Raw genomic sequence first — 16,537 nt, 5'->3', positions numbered from 1 at the left:
AATCTATGAGATTAAGGGTAACTTTATTGGGTGATCCTTATAGAGTCCTTCTATAATTGTCCAATGTATACAAGTGGTATATAATTTAAGAATAAATTGGCCTTCGAATAAGTGATCCTACTCCAAAACCACAACTAAACAAGGAACAGGTAGTGGAGCAAAGATCACAAATTCTAAGTCTATAACTCAATTATATAAAACCTTGGGAGTATACATTGCAAGATTATAGACCTATCCATAAGGGCCTTTTAAGTTATCACATAAGTTATTTATATAGTGCCTAAAATACTCCTATAGTATTTTAATGTAATGTACTTAGTATGTTTGAAACTTGTTATCGTGTTATAGTATCATAAAATACTCCTATAGTATTCTAACTTTCATGTTCTGATCTAGAGATCCTTTGTATAGAGTTAGGTAAGTTTTAACACCATTGCAACACTACATCACTCCCAAGCACATGTCGGTCGCATCTCAAATGAATATAGTTGATCCAGCTATATTGATCCCAGATACGATTAAATAACTACCTAGGTTTGACCGCAGTATTCAACCTTTAAATACTTATTTCTGTTCTTCTTGTGATACTTGTTCTAGTGTGTACATGTATAAGCAAGTAGGTATATTATTATATCTTATCGCTATTTTCTTAAAATATATTATTGTCCAGAGCACTTAAGCCCCATTGTATTTATAGTTGTATATCTTTTATAGGTTGCTATACTAAGTTCACTATAAACAATGCTTTGATACCAATCTATCATACCCCAAAACCGGAACGACGGAAACATTCTGGGCTGGAGGACATCATGTTTAGTATCACAAGACATGCATCATAGTAATCAAAATAATAAAAAACCATTTCATTAGAAAGTAAGTGTTTACAATGAGTGTGTTCACAAAAACATAAAATACATATGTAAATAACAAAACAAGACTTGGAGCAATATTGTTCAATCTTCTGAATTCCCAGCACGAGTACATGTCTACTAGTTTCTTGAGAATACAAGTTATTTTGAAAGAGTTGATCAGAAATTAAGTTGGTGAGTTCATAAGATTTAAGTGATGTGAGTAAGTTGTAATTTTGTTTTTGAAAATTTCTCCTGTTCCTCCAGAAAATCCTATATTTCCTCCTTTGATGAAAGATAGGTAAAAATGACTCTACAATCCTTTCTATGAGTACTAAATGGATACAAGTTATATAAAACCCAGAGTAAACAAACAATCGATTGTGTGTATCTGCCCTAAGCCCACAACCAAACAAGGAAAAGGGAGTGAGGCATATGGCATGCATCCCATTGGTTGTTAGGTCATCGTTGAATATAACCCTGACATATTCACTTGGTACTCACGGAGTTAACTATAATAGTTCCTTTATATTTGATGAAAATATTATTTAAGAAAACCTTTATTTCTTATAATAAAAATAGTAATCACAGTCGTTCCTTCTATAATCACTTAGTTTATACTAGTTATATATAATATAATATCGAATAGATAGTTAATTGTGTGAATCTGCCCTAAGCCCACAACCAAACAAGGAACATGAAATGAGGCGGAAGACACACATGTAACTATCTGTCGGGTATTAATTATATATAACTCTGATGTATAAACTAAGGTATTATAGGATTAACCATCTAAGTTCCTTTAAGTTATAATGGTTTAATAAAATGGATTAAACCCTTTACTAGTAAGTTTGTAGTTTTGTATACCAAAAGTTCTTATTTGAAAAGTATGTTTTGTACTAGAAAACTGTGCATTGAATTAGTGTCCTACGACCTGACCCATACCTGGTACCCCTTATGATGACATAATGTATACGAAACATATATATATATATATATATATATATATATATATATATATATATATATATATATATATATATATAACTTAGATTGAATGGACAATAGGCTGGGTGAATCCGCTCTAAGCCCACAACCAAACAAGGAACAGGAAATGAAGCGGAAAGCACATATCCTATTACATGTCGGATCCTATTAGTATATTTACCTTGATGCATACATTAAGGAACCATAAGGTTAGCCTTATTGTCCCTTCATACTAAATGTACTAGGCCCGACTGTTCTATTTGTCATTTTGAAAATATGTAAGTTTTCCCTAGTTTATAACTATCTTGACTCGAAAATAGTTTGCATTAAATTTCAAGTGAACTATCACTTTTTGAAAGTAATAGGAAAATTATATGTACTTAATTGCCTTTTGAATTGACATCCTGATGTACTGATTACCTTAAAATATGTTTGGTTTATTAAGGTCATAATGTGGAGGCTATTACCCATACTATACGCTCTCCATGTTAAGAGATTCTAGGAACCAAACGCGACTTCAGCAAACCAGTTGCTAGGCCGTGTAATCCACATTAAAGTTATGTGATCATGTATACCCAATTTAACTATCATCTTTTGCTTAGAACAATGAGTTAGTTATTCATTGGTATAATTAGATCTCGTAGTTGTTCCATGCTATAGCATCTTAGTATGTTTTTTCTGTTATAGTATCTTAGTATGTTCTTTCTGTTATCGTGTATTGTATGTAGTGTGAACTGAATCTCTAAACTATACCCCTTATAGTTTACTAGTGTTTTACTTGAACTATTATTGAAAAAGACTCATTTTACTACTAAGTTATGCTTGAACATTAAAAACGGATTTTTGCTAAACTAAAAAGTAACATAACCTTTAAAGAGTTTTTGAAATGTTTTGATCACTTATAAAACACATAAGAAATCTTTTGAAAGATGTTTATAACAAACATTTACACAATTAGCATTGTGTTCAACTTGTATTCCCCTTTTTAAGGATGAGAAGATCCACAAATGAAATCCCGAGACTTAACGAGTCCTAAATGTCATATAATGGCATATATTGACATCAATATTGTGTTTAGAAGCAACGAAATGCAAAGAACACCTCATGGGACTAGGAAACACTTGGACCAAGTGTTAGAATCACATATGATTCAACTAAGGGGAGTATACGACCAATATGAAGAGTGTGCGGCCATGGGTATACGGATAGGGAGTGTACGGCCGGACACTCATGATAATGAGTGCACAAAAGTGTTTTCCAAAGGTAGGGAGGCTTGTGGGACGATTGCACAACAAGTGGTGAAGCTAGAATTTCATTTTAAAGCCCCTTTAAAGGTGTTTTGAGGGGTGTACAACGACACATGGGTGTGCGGCTGCACACACCTTATGATCATGAGTTCTTGGCATTTTCAAGGACTTAAACTAGTGTTCTAAACAAGATTCAAGCATTGGGAAAGATTACTTACGATCTGGAGGCTCAAGAAGGCTCAAAATCACCAAGAACAAGTGTGTGTTCTTGGTGTTCTTAGTGAGATTTGAAGATCTAGTCAAAAGATGATTTCCAATGAATGAAATCAAAGGGTGTTACTAGGTTAAGAGGAATAACAACAAATCAAAATGGAAGAAAGCATACATTCTTGAAGATCGGGTGAGAATCTTGATGATAGTTAAGAGAAAACTCGATGTTCTTGACTTGGAAACTGAAGAATGGCTTAGAAATGAATGGATAACATACTTAGGGAGAGGTGTACGGCCCAACATGGGTGTATGGTCGTATACTCCATCAAATGGAGTGTAGGGCTTGATTTTGGTGCTAAAATTTACGCGACCCAATCCTATACTCAATGGTTGAATGTACTGAGCTTTGAACCTTTGAACGGACTCTTAAAAAAGGCTAAATGATAGCAAAAATGAGTCTGACACTCAGCTAAGTTGACTGACTGGGCTTTATTGTCACACCCCCGAACAGGACGACGGAAACGTCTGAGGGCTCTTGTGACGCAAATTGAATATCATCACAATGAATATACATGAATCATAACATAATTCATCACCATGCATTGAAATATTACAACTGATATCGTTTACATTCAGTACATTGTTTTAGACGTTACAATTTCATAACATAAACCATTTGATAGTAAATCTAAGCAAAACACCATGACATCGCTTGGTACTTATTCTTCAGTTTATCTGTTACCTGAGAATACAAGTTATTTTGAAAACGGTCAACATAAAAATGTTGGTGAGTTCATAAGCATGTTTGTGAAAATGATTTGTATAACTTTGAAAACCACCAGAAAATCCGATATTTTCTGAAAATAATATTGTTTATAAAAAGTGTGAAGATCCGTAAGTATACTTGTAGATTTTTGTAAACATGTATAATTGTTGAACTTTATACACATCACATAGGTAAAAGTGTTGAACTCCCCGGGAAAACCCGATGTTTTCACAATACATAAAATTACGTGTCTTATTTATTTATTGTTATACCGATACGGCGATTGTTTATGATTACCTAGGTGACATTGGATTAATTATGGGTTGTGAGTTGTTATAATCACGCATTAATGAAAATGACTAGTTTATAACTACGAAATACAAACGATCCTTTAGGCGTCGTCCGTTCTACTCACTTAATCCAACCACCCTGACTTCTCTTGATTTACGCCACGAATCTGTCTACTCGATATTTCCAGGTGACATTGGATTAATTATGGGGTGTGAGTTGTTATAATCACGCATTAATGAAAATGACTAGTTTATAACTACCAATTACAAACGATCCTTTAGGCGTCGTCCATAAGACTCACTTAATCCAACCACCCTGACTTCACATAGCCCCACAACCAAGGAGAAAGGAGGGTACGAAGCCCTCATTTGTTCCATAAGTTGTTCAAGACTATCGGGAATGCGAAAGGCACTTGGCCCGACTCGTATTTGACTTCTCGACTTCGCTAGCAGTACCAATGGGCCCTTGGGGCCCAACAGCACAATACAGCTATTGAAAGTCCTTTTACATGGAATTAGGTCATAGAAGGCCCATTAACATGTAAGCGCGTTCCCTTCGGGCCTAAAGATCATGTTATTGGGCTAGCTAGGCCCAACAAGCACAATTTGAAACTTTCAAGCCCAAAGATTGAATATTGACTCCTCGTAGATTTCGCGTGTTTATTGAAGTACTAATGCTTATTGATTTTTGTTTTGTAATTGATTCAAGACCGAATCAAATCGTTTGGTAACGATATTGGTGTTGAAGGTGTATTTGTTATTACGCTTCGCAGGTAGTCGTGGATCTTGTGTTTTGTTTTAAGGGATTTATTTGTTTAAACGTAAGATTTTTACCTTTTCACGACCCTCCTTTTTGTAAAAAGACGTTTTTGGCCCAATAAGCCAAAAATTTAGGATTAAGGCCTAATTTTTGTAAGAATAACACTTTAGTCTCCATTTTATTCAAAGCTTGTTTTGATAACTATTTTGTAGTAAAAATAGCATTTTAAAACCCCTTTTTGTCAAAAATAGCATTCTCGGCTTGATTTTTGTGCTTTTCAAAGTCGAAATTTGGATCTGTAAACTCTCAAAGTTTAGAAATCTTGTCTACCTTGTTCACAAATTTTCTCATAATTTTTAATGGCTTCTAACAAGTGTGAAATTGCTCATCTTCACAGGTTGGTCCGAAATTATTTCAAATATGATAGGCAGTTTTGTAAAATTTGCCAAAAATTGTAGAAAAATCGTATGAAAACGTGCGAGTAGTCATTTTTAAAGGTATAAACCTGAAATTTATCCATGTAAAACAGTTTTGAAAAATACTTCCATTTGGATGGTCAAAACAGTCCGAGATTGGACCAAAACCTTCCTGTCAAGGGTTGTTTTGTGAGTTTAGTTTATAGATCTTTGAATACAACACTCATTTTTGCTATATAAAGTATACAAATCCCGGATCTACAAGTTTAAATGTATTATATGTGATAAAACATACTTTTCTGATGATTCCTATGAAGATCCTAGGGATAAACTTCATGTTTCTTAACATATTTTTAGATTAGTGAAGTATTCAACACATAATCACCAAATGTTCAAGAAAACACACATAATCATGCATATATACATAGATCTACACATATGACTTGTATTCTCCCCCCAAAAACAAGTGAAAACTGAAACCAAAGGGGTATGAACTCACCTTGGGGTTTTGGATTCAGTTTTTGGTGAAAAGATGAGTTGATCTCGGCCCTAGCAAACTCCTTGAGGATGTTTTCGAACTTAAAGGGTTCTAGGGGGTTAGATCATGAAATAAACTATGTAAGAAAGAGTTTTTAGCTTTAAGATGGAAAGTAGGTGTTTATTGATAATAACAACTTACCAAGAGGTTGAAAAACTTGATGAAGACTCTTGAAACCCAAAGCAAAATCTCGAAATTTGAAGGAGATAAGGGGATTGCTTGAGAGTGTTTTTGGAGAGTTTGAAGGTGAGAATGTGTGTGTGTGTGTGTTCCTTGGCTGAGAATAGGGAAGAAAAAGAGAGAGGTTGGTGATTTTTTTTTTTTTTGCATGATGGTCACAAGCTAGCTTGCATGGAAGTATGTTATGTAATAACATTATTGTTTGGTGGTGAATTGTGAGGTGTCGCTCCTCTAATTATCCACCATTTTCTCTTTTTTTTTTGTTTGTTTGTTTGTTTAGTTACATGGGCCGAGCTTGTATTAAGGAGGAGAAGATGATTCATTTTGGCCCAAATCTTGATTCTTACTCGAAATTATGAGGCCCATAGTGAAGTTTTCGGCCTATTGGGCCCTTATTGATGATCACGGCCCAATGAAGTCTAATTAAAGAGATTTAGGGTCCATTAGGGCTATTTGGATTTGTTGTGCCCAAATCGGCCCACATGGCCCATTGGAGGTAAACTAATTCGTTTTGGGCCCAATAATAAAATCCAAGTCCATAAATAACTTAAACCGGGATTTCTAAGGTTTCCAATCCTTATTTGAGCATCTGAGACATATTTGAATGAGAATAGAGTATAGTATTCAGTTAGAGTATAGGCTTTTACAATGGATGATGTCTATATGAGAATATAATTTCCTAGCTAAAAATGCTAGTTGTGACATTTATAACGCAAAAATTTTCAGGTTGTCACATTGGGACATATCCGCTAAAAAAAAAGTTATATATATATATATATATATATATATATATATATATATATATATATATATATATATATATATATATATATATATATATATATATATATATATATATATATATATAAATTTTTTCAACAATTTTATATAAAAAAGTGATTTTTAATTTTGTAAAATCGAAAAACAAATTAGATAACTCAAAGTATTATTTTATAAATTTTTAGGAATTTTATGATTTTTTTAGGTGTATGCATTTTCTATTGATCTTTCATATATATATATATATATATATATATATATATATATATATATATATATATATATATATATATATATATATATATATATATATATATATATCATGAGGTTCAATAGAAAACCATAATTAACCAATGAACCAAGGAACCAATCTTTTTTTCAACTTTTAAAACTTATTTTTTATCAAAAAAACTAATAATACAGAAATTCATAACTTTTTATCATTTTCCAATGATATAAAATTCGATTTTTTTTACGTCAAATTCACAATGTGAATCTTTGAAAAATCACAACGTCAATCCGAAAAATATTTTTTACATTAACAATGTTAATATATGAATTTAGATATTTTTATATATTTTTTTCGATAAATAATAAATTCTACAAATTAAAAAAAAAAATTGGTTCCTTGAATAACAAATAATTATAGTTTTCTATTGAACTTTTTCTTATTATTTTTATATATATATATATATATATATATATATATATATATATATATATATATATATATATATATATATATATATATATATATATATATATATATATATATGAGTAAATTACACGAATGGTCCCTACGGTTTGGGGTAATTTGCGTGTTTGGTCCATAACTTATTTTTTTAACTCGGAAAATCTCTATTGTTTGTTTTTGTTAAGCGCTTACTCCCTATTATTTGTTTTTGTTACGCGTTTAGTCCTTATCTTACATAAAAACTATTATTTAAATAGGAAAAATGGTGGGGTAGGTAAGGTAAGGTGAGGGGTGTGGTTGGAGGTGTGTTTATTTAAATAAATTAAAAAATCAATGGCAAAATAGTTTTTTTAGATAAGATAGGGACCAAACGCGTAACAAAAACAAACAGTAGGGACCTTCCGAGTTAAAAAAAATAAGTTAAGGACCAAACACATAAATTACCCTAAACCACAGGGACCATTCGTGTAATTTACTCTCTCTCTCTCTCTCTCTCTATATATATATATATATATATATATATATATATATATATATATATATAGGTTAAGTTCAAATGAGAAGACTATTTAATGTGAGAACGTGAGAACACTACTTTATGTTGCTATTCTACTATGAATTTTGTATATACAACGATATGAAATTATTCATCAACAAATATACGAATACTCACGCATTAATATTCACATTAAAATTTTGTATGTACAACTTTATGATATTATTCATCACTGAATATAAGAACAATCACATATTTAACATTCACATTAGAATTTAATAAATTACTACATATATATAAAAAATTTATAGTAGAATACCAATATAAAATTCAATGTATTCATATTATAAGTACTACAATATTATACATATTAAATTCATAGTAGAATAGTAACATAAAGTAGTGTTCTCAGGTTCTCACATTAAATTGTGTTCTCATTTGAACTTAACCGTATATATATATATATATATATATATATATATATATATATATATATATATATATATATATATATATATATATATATATATATATAGGGTTAGGTTCATTTGAGACCACCTATGTTTTGTGAGACCGTGAGACGCATTTTTTTATTTTTTTAAAATTTTTTTTATTTTTTTTAGTTAATTCATGTTCCGAAAATAATATTTAAAAAAAGAATTTTTTGATTTTTCCATTTATTTTGCATTTTAAAATTATTTTTAAAATATGTACAGTGTAATATTCTATTTAGAATATTTCACGTATTTTTCAAAAAAAATAGAATTTTTTTTATTTTTTTTTAGTTAATTCAAGTTCCGAAAATAATATTTAAAAGAAGAATTTTTAGATTTTTCCATTTATTTTGCATATTAAAATTATTTTTTAGAATATGTGAGTGTAATATTTTATTTAGAATATTTCACGTATTTTTCAAAAAAAAAAAAAAAAACAGAATTTTTTTTATTTTTTTTATATTTTTTTATATTTTTTTTAGTTAATTCAAGTTACGAAAATAATATTTAAAAAAAGAATTTTTCGATTTTTCCATTTATTTTGCATTTTAAAATTATATATATATATATATATATATATATATATATATATATATATATATATATATATATATATATATATATATATATATATATATATATATGTTCAGGTTCATTTGAGACTATTCTAATTTTGTGAGACCAAATCTAAAAATAATTTTGAAATGCAAAATAAATGGAAAAATCCAAAAATTCTTTTTTTAAATATTATTTTCGGAACTTGAATTAACTAAAAAAAATATTAAAAAAATAAAAAAATAAAAAAAAATTCCGTTTTTTTTTTTTAAAATACGTGAAATATTCTAAATAGAATATTACACTGACATATTCTAAAAAATAATTTTAAAATAAAAGATAAATGGAAAAATCCAAAAATTCTTTTTTTAAATATTATTTTCGGAACTTGAATTAACTAAAAAAAATAAAAAATAAATAAAAAAAATTCTATTTTTTTAAAAAAATACGTGAAATATTCTAAATAGAATATTACACTGTACATATTCTAAAAATAATTTTAAAATGCAAAATAAATGGAAAAATCAAAAAATTCTTTTTTTAAATATTATTTTCGGAACATGAATTAACTAAAAAAAAAAAAAATTAAAAAAATACGTCTCACGATCTAATAAAATATAGGTGTTCTCAAATGAACCTAACCATATATATACATATATATATATATATATATATATATATATATAAAAGGACGTTATAGTTACTTAATATTTGACAAGGACCAAAAGTAGGAAAAAAATATCAAAGGGACGGCCGAAGTTAGAAAGAAAAAATTAAGAATTAAACCACACGCACTAGTTGTTCAATTTACCTCAAAAAAATTATGTATAAAATTACAGAAATCGAGTGGATGAAAATTAGAGAAAATGACAAAAATAACCAATTATATTAATTACATTACAAAAATAGTAAAAAAAAATCGAAATTGTAAAAATAGCCCTTAATTTCGCAGATGGAATTGCTCCATCTGCGAAATGACCATTCCATCTGCGAAATGACCATTCCATCTGCGAATGTACAAGCTGATAAAGCACAACTGTGCTTTAGCAGCTTGTACATTCGCAATTGTTTTTTTTTTCTCTATATATTTTGAAAATGTAGGGTAAAATCGCAGATGGAATAGCCCCATCTGCGATTTACTCTCATTCCATTTGCGAAATTGTATTTTTTTTCTCTATATATTTTGAAAATGGAGTATAATTGGTTATTTTTGTCATTTTTTTTGAAAATTATGGTTATGATAATCAAGAAAGATTTTTGATACCAATTTCACTTGGGTGTTTTGTATTTGTCTTGAATCACTTCACACATCACTGTTTGTTTTCTCTCGTTTACTTGTTGAACATGTCAAGCACGTATTCTCTTCATTTCACGTTATTTGAATGGTAAATTTTGTTTTTCGTCCTTGTACATCTTTTCTCACACTACATCATAACATGTTTATCATCTCTCCTTTTATTAGTTTTCATGGATGTACGTGTCTTCTTTGTTTATCATTTTATTTTTATAAGTAATAACACGTGTAAACCATAGTTATAAAATTAATTAAATTGTTAAAATATAAATTTATAATTATTAATTAATTCTTTTAAATAAGTCTTAAAAAAATTATTAATTAACAGATATATTAAAGTTGAAAATTATTATAACTTCATATTTAAGATATAATTAGAAAATATAAATTTAAATTTTGAAATATATATATATGATACATGTTATAATATTAATAAGATTAAAACTATTAATTTATTAGATTATATATATATATATATATATATATATATATATATATATATATATATATATATATATATATATATATATATATATATATATATATATATATAACGCACTAGACTAGTTTTCTACTCGCGCAAAGCATGATTTACAATTTTACTTTGAGCAAAAACATTGATGTATAATAAGATTATCACCAAAAGTCTTATCATAATGTTAAATAAGATTATTACAAGAATTATAACACTATTTGTTGCAACATCCTCAATTTTAAAAAGCTAAGCCTTCTTTTAAGGAGGTAATATATATATATATATATATATATATATATATATATATATATATATATATATATATATATATATATATATATATATATATTAGATGTCTACCCGCTCAAAGCGGCGACAATAGATAGTTTTTCTGGCGATGAGTTTTTTTATGAGAAAATAATTATTAGATTTTATAATTAGTTATTATGTAATAAAAAATCACCACTTTTATATAAAATATTTATGTTTATAACTTATATTTATATTTATAGTGTGTGTTTGTGTTAGTGATGTAATTAATTAATATTTATGTTTAGTTTAATAAATGTAAATTAATCTATACACATGAATTTAGTATTTTAAAATTTTATTTTTGCTCAAATTTGAATTTCTTAATTATTTTCCTTAATTCAAGTCTTCAAACTTTTAGCAAATTTTAGTAAATTGTTTATGCATAATTGATATGTACAAAAGGTTTTGTAACTTCAACATTAGCCACATATTTCTCATTTGTCGCTCTTGCACTCCAATGAATCAACGCAACAGGAGAATTATAATCATAAATGATTATGGAGCGTCGTCCATTAATTTTCCCCTGTCACCTTCCCCATTACCACAATTGTGAACGTCACCATACTACCTCTGCCAACAACCGACCCCACAACTGTTACATTCGTCACCTCTACCGCCGCCACGTGTACCACCACCACTTACTCTGCCACCAACCACCATAATCATATATGTATAAACATTTATAATCATTTATGGTTATACTCTTTTTTATCATATAATCATTTATGATTAAACATTATACTCGTGTTAGTACACTATACGTTAAAGCGGCAAATGAAAAATATATGGCTGATGTTGAGTCTCAGGATCTCTATTTTTTTCAGAATCTCAATGGAACCCTCATATATATATATATATATATATATATATATATATATATATATATATATATATATATATATATATATATATATATATATATATATATAGACAGACATACATACACTAGACCAACATTCGCGTGTTGGGCAGAATAAAATTTTGAAATTAAAATATGAAAAGTACATGTTGTAATTAATAATGTTATTGATGCTGATATAATAGTTTCTTACATTAATTTTTTATATAATTGTAATGATTTTGAACCATATTATAACATTTATTAAAATCATGTAATTTAATAGCCGCTACTTGAAGCTGAACATGTGTATATAAAAAAATACAATTCTCGATTTCACATTACTTTTAATGTTATGATTAACTAATTTAGAAATTATTTATTTGATATTTTTTATAAGATAACGTGATGTTATTTATAATGTTATGTTATTTTTTTACTATCGTTATTGTTAATATATTTAAAAATTATTTATTTGGAGACATTTCAATTATTATAAAAAATTAGTGTTGGATATTTTTAGTTCATGTCAATTTGTTTTTATATTTAAAGCGTCTAAATGTTTTAAAGTATTTAAAAATAATCCTTGAATAGTTATAAGTTTATTTAATTTTTTTATTTCAATTATTATAAAGAATTAGTTTTGGATATTTTTAGGTAATGGGACATTTCAATTTCATTTTAGATTTAAAACATTTAAATATTATTAAAAAAGCATTGAATAGTTTTAAGTTTATTTGATATTTTTATTTATATTTTGGATTTAACATGATATTTAAATTAACATTTTAATTATATTATCTTGAAAATTCAAGAAATCTATCATTAATATGATGATATTTAACATTTAGTAACACATGTAAATTAATAAATGGATATATTAGAATGAAATATGAATAGTTTGGAGGTTTCAAATGAATGTGGTGAAAGGAAAAATGTTTCCTTTATAGTATAACTAGACGAATACCCGCGCGTTGCATAGAAACACCTATATCTGTTTACAAATATTTTTTTTAATATAAAAATATAATTGTTGCTAAATTTGATATAATAATTCATATATTAAATTGATATAATATATCGATTATTTTGAATTATATGATAATATGTACATCTATTATAACTACCTAATTTCAATCGTTTGAATGACTTCTATCCGCGAGTTACACATGAATAAAATTAAATATAATATATGGTTTAATGTTATTTATAGTTGTTTCTTATTGTTAACTAATTTTTTTAAATTTATTTTCTTAATATTTTAATTTCTATTATTATAATTATTTAAAACATCAAACATTGTTTTTTTACTTTAAATGTAAAAATATAATCATTTATATAAAGTTATTTTTAACTATTTTTATTGTAAGTTATTTTAAGCTACTTATTTGAAAACTTTTAATAATTATAATAATATCTTTAGGAAATATTTTAGTTAAATTGATATTGCAATTTAGTTTTTGTATTTATCACTACAATTTATCACTTTTAACTATCTACAAAATATTCTTTGGTTTTTTAAATGGAATTGAAATTTATATTTAGATTTCACTGTATTGTTATATTTAAATTAACAATTTAAGTATTTTGTTTAAACTATTCAAAAGTTATAGATTTAAACTGACAGTGGTTTACATACAATAATATCTTAAATCTAATAAATTAAGTATAATATTATAAAAGTTAAAGACATAACTTTATAAGTAGAAATAATGATATTATTTTAAAATTAAAATTTAGTTTATTTATGATTACACTTTAGGTTTGATATTTATTTAACCTTATTAATCAACTTATAATCATTATTAGAAAGACACTACAATTTATCACCTTAAACTATTTACAAAATATTTTTTTGGGTTGTTTAAGTTAAACTAAAATTTATATTTAAGTTGACCATGTAATGTTATATTTAAATTAATAATTTAAATATTTTATACAAATTGTTCCAAAATTGTATCTTTAAAATGATAACGGTGTACATCAAACAATATATTAAAATTAATAAATTAAGTATAATATGTTAAAAGTTAAAAAAACATCACTTTATAAGTAGAAGCAAATATATTATTGTAATAATGAAATTTAGTTTATATATTATTAGACTTTAGTTTTGATATTTATTTAACCTTGTTAACCTACTTATAATAAGTATTATTAGAAATAAATTGAATAGTTATGAGAGTTTCAAATGAATGTGGTAAAAAAAAAAATGAATGAGAGTTTCAAACGAATGTGGTGAAAGAAAAAAAATGCTCCCTTTATAATATAATATGATATGACTAGGTGAATATCCGTGCGTTGCACAGAAACACCTATATAGTTGTAGTTTTTACAAATATATTTTCTTTTTACTATAACAATAATGTTGTTGTTAAATTTGATATGTAATTTGTGTACTAAATTGATATAATATATTGATTATTTTGAATTATATGACAATATATACATCTGTTATAACTTTATAACATCAATCGTTTGAATGACTTCTACTAACGAGTTAAAACATGAAAAAAATATATAATATATGGTTTAATTTTATTTAAAGTTTTTGTTATGGTTAGTTAATTTTTTAAATTTATTTGCTTAATTTTTTAATTTCTATCATTATAATTATTTAAAACATCAAACATTATTTTTTTGATTTTAAAGGTAAAAATATAATCATTTATATAGAGTAATTTTGAAGTATTCTTTTTAAGTTACTTATTTGGAAACTCTTAACGATTATAAAAATATCTTCAGAAAATATTTAAGTTAAATTGAGATTATAAATTAGCATTTGCATTTATCACTGTAATTTATTACTTTTAACTATTTAGAAAATATTCTTTGGTTTTTTTAGTAGAACTGAAATTTATATTTAAGTTGACATTGTAATGCGTAGAAACACCTATATAGTTATAGTCTTTACAAATATATGTGTTTTTAAATATAACAATAATGTTGTTAAATTTCAATATAATAATTCATATATTAAATTGATATAATATATTGATGATTTGGATTAAATGATAATATATATATATATATATATATATATATATATATATATATATATATATATATATATAATAACTTCGTAATCACAATCGTTTAAATGAATTCTACCTACGAGTTATACATGAATAATATTAAATATAATATGTGGTTTAATTTTATTTATAGTTTTGTTATTGTTAATTATTTTTTAAAAATTTATATGCTTAATATCTTAATTTCTATCATTATAATTATTTAAAACATTAAATTTTATTTTTTGATTTTAAAGGTAACAATATAATCATTTATATAGAGTTATTTTTAACTATTGTTATTGTAAATTATTTTAAACTACTTATTCGAAAACTTTTAACGATTATGAAAATATTTTTAGGAAATATTTTAGTTAAATTGATATTAGAATTTAGTTTTTGCATTTATTACTAGATTTTATCACTTTTAACTATTTACAAAATATTCTTTGATTATTTAGGTGGAACTGAAATTTATTTTTAAGTTGACATTTTTATGTTATATTTAGTTAGCGATTTAAGTATTTTCTCAAAACTATTCAAAAGTTGTAGCTTTAAACTGATAATGGTAGACATATAACATTATATTAAATCTAATAAATTAAGTATAATATATTAAAAGTTAAAGATATAACTTTATAAGTAAAAGTAAAAATATTATTTTAAAATTGAAATTTAGTTTATTTATGATTACACTTTAGGTTTGATATTTATTTCACCTTATTAACAAACTTATAATGATTATTAGAAAGACACTATAATTTATCATTTTTAGCTATTTACAAAATATTCTTTGGGTTGTTTAAGTTAAACTAAAATTTATATTTTAGTTGACCTTGTAATGTTATATTTAGATTAATAATTTAAGTATTTTATACAAATTGTTCCAAAATTGTATCTTCAAAATGATAATGGCTTACATCCAACAATATATTAAAACTAATAAATTACGTACAATATGTTAAAAGTTAAAAAACATAACTTTATAACTAGAAGTAAAGATATTATTTTAATATTGAAATTTAGTTTATATATGATTACACATTAGGTTTGATACTTATTTAACCTAATTAACCAAATTATAATCATTCTTAGAAAGAAATTAAAAAGTCATGAGAGTTTCAAATGAATGTGGTGAAAGGAAAAATAGATGGGAGTTTCAAATAAATGTGGTGAAAGAAAAAATGTTTCATTTATAAATATACTAGACCAAAACCCGCTTATTGCGTAGAAACACCTATATAGTTGAAGTCTTTATTAATATATGTTTTTTTATAAATATAACAATAACGTTGTTGTTAAATTTGATATAATAACTCGTATACTAAACTGATATAATAAAT

The sequence above is a fragment of the Lactuca saligna genome, chromosome 4 (genome assembly GCF_052625555.1).
Source record: "Lactuca saligna cultivar CGN05327 chromosome 4, ASM5262555v1, whole genome shotgun sequence".
Taxonomy (NCBI): domain Eukaryota; kingdom Viridiplantae; phylum Streptophyta; class Magnoliopsida; order Asterales; family Asteraceae; genus Lactuca; species Lactuca saligna.
Note: the sequence above shows the minus strand (reverse complement) of the source record.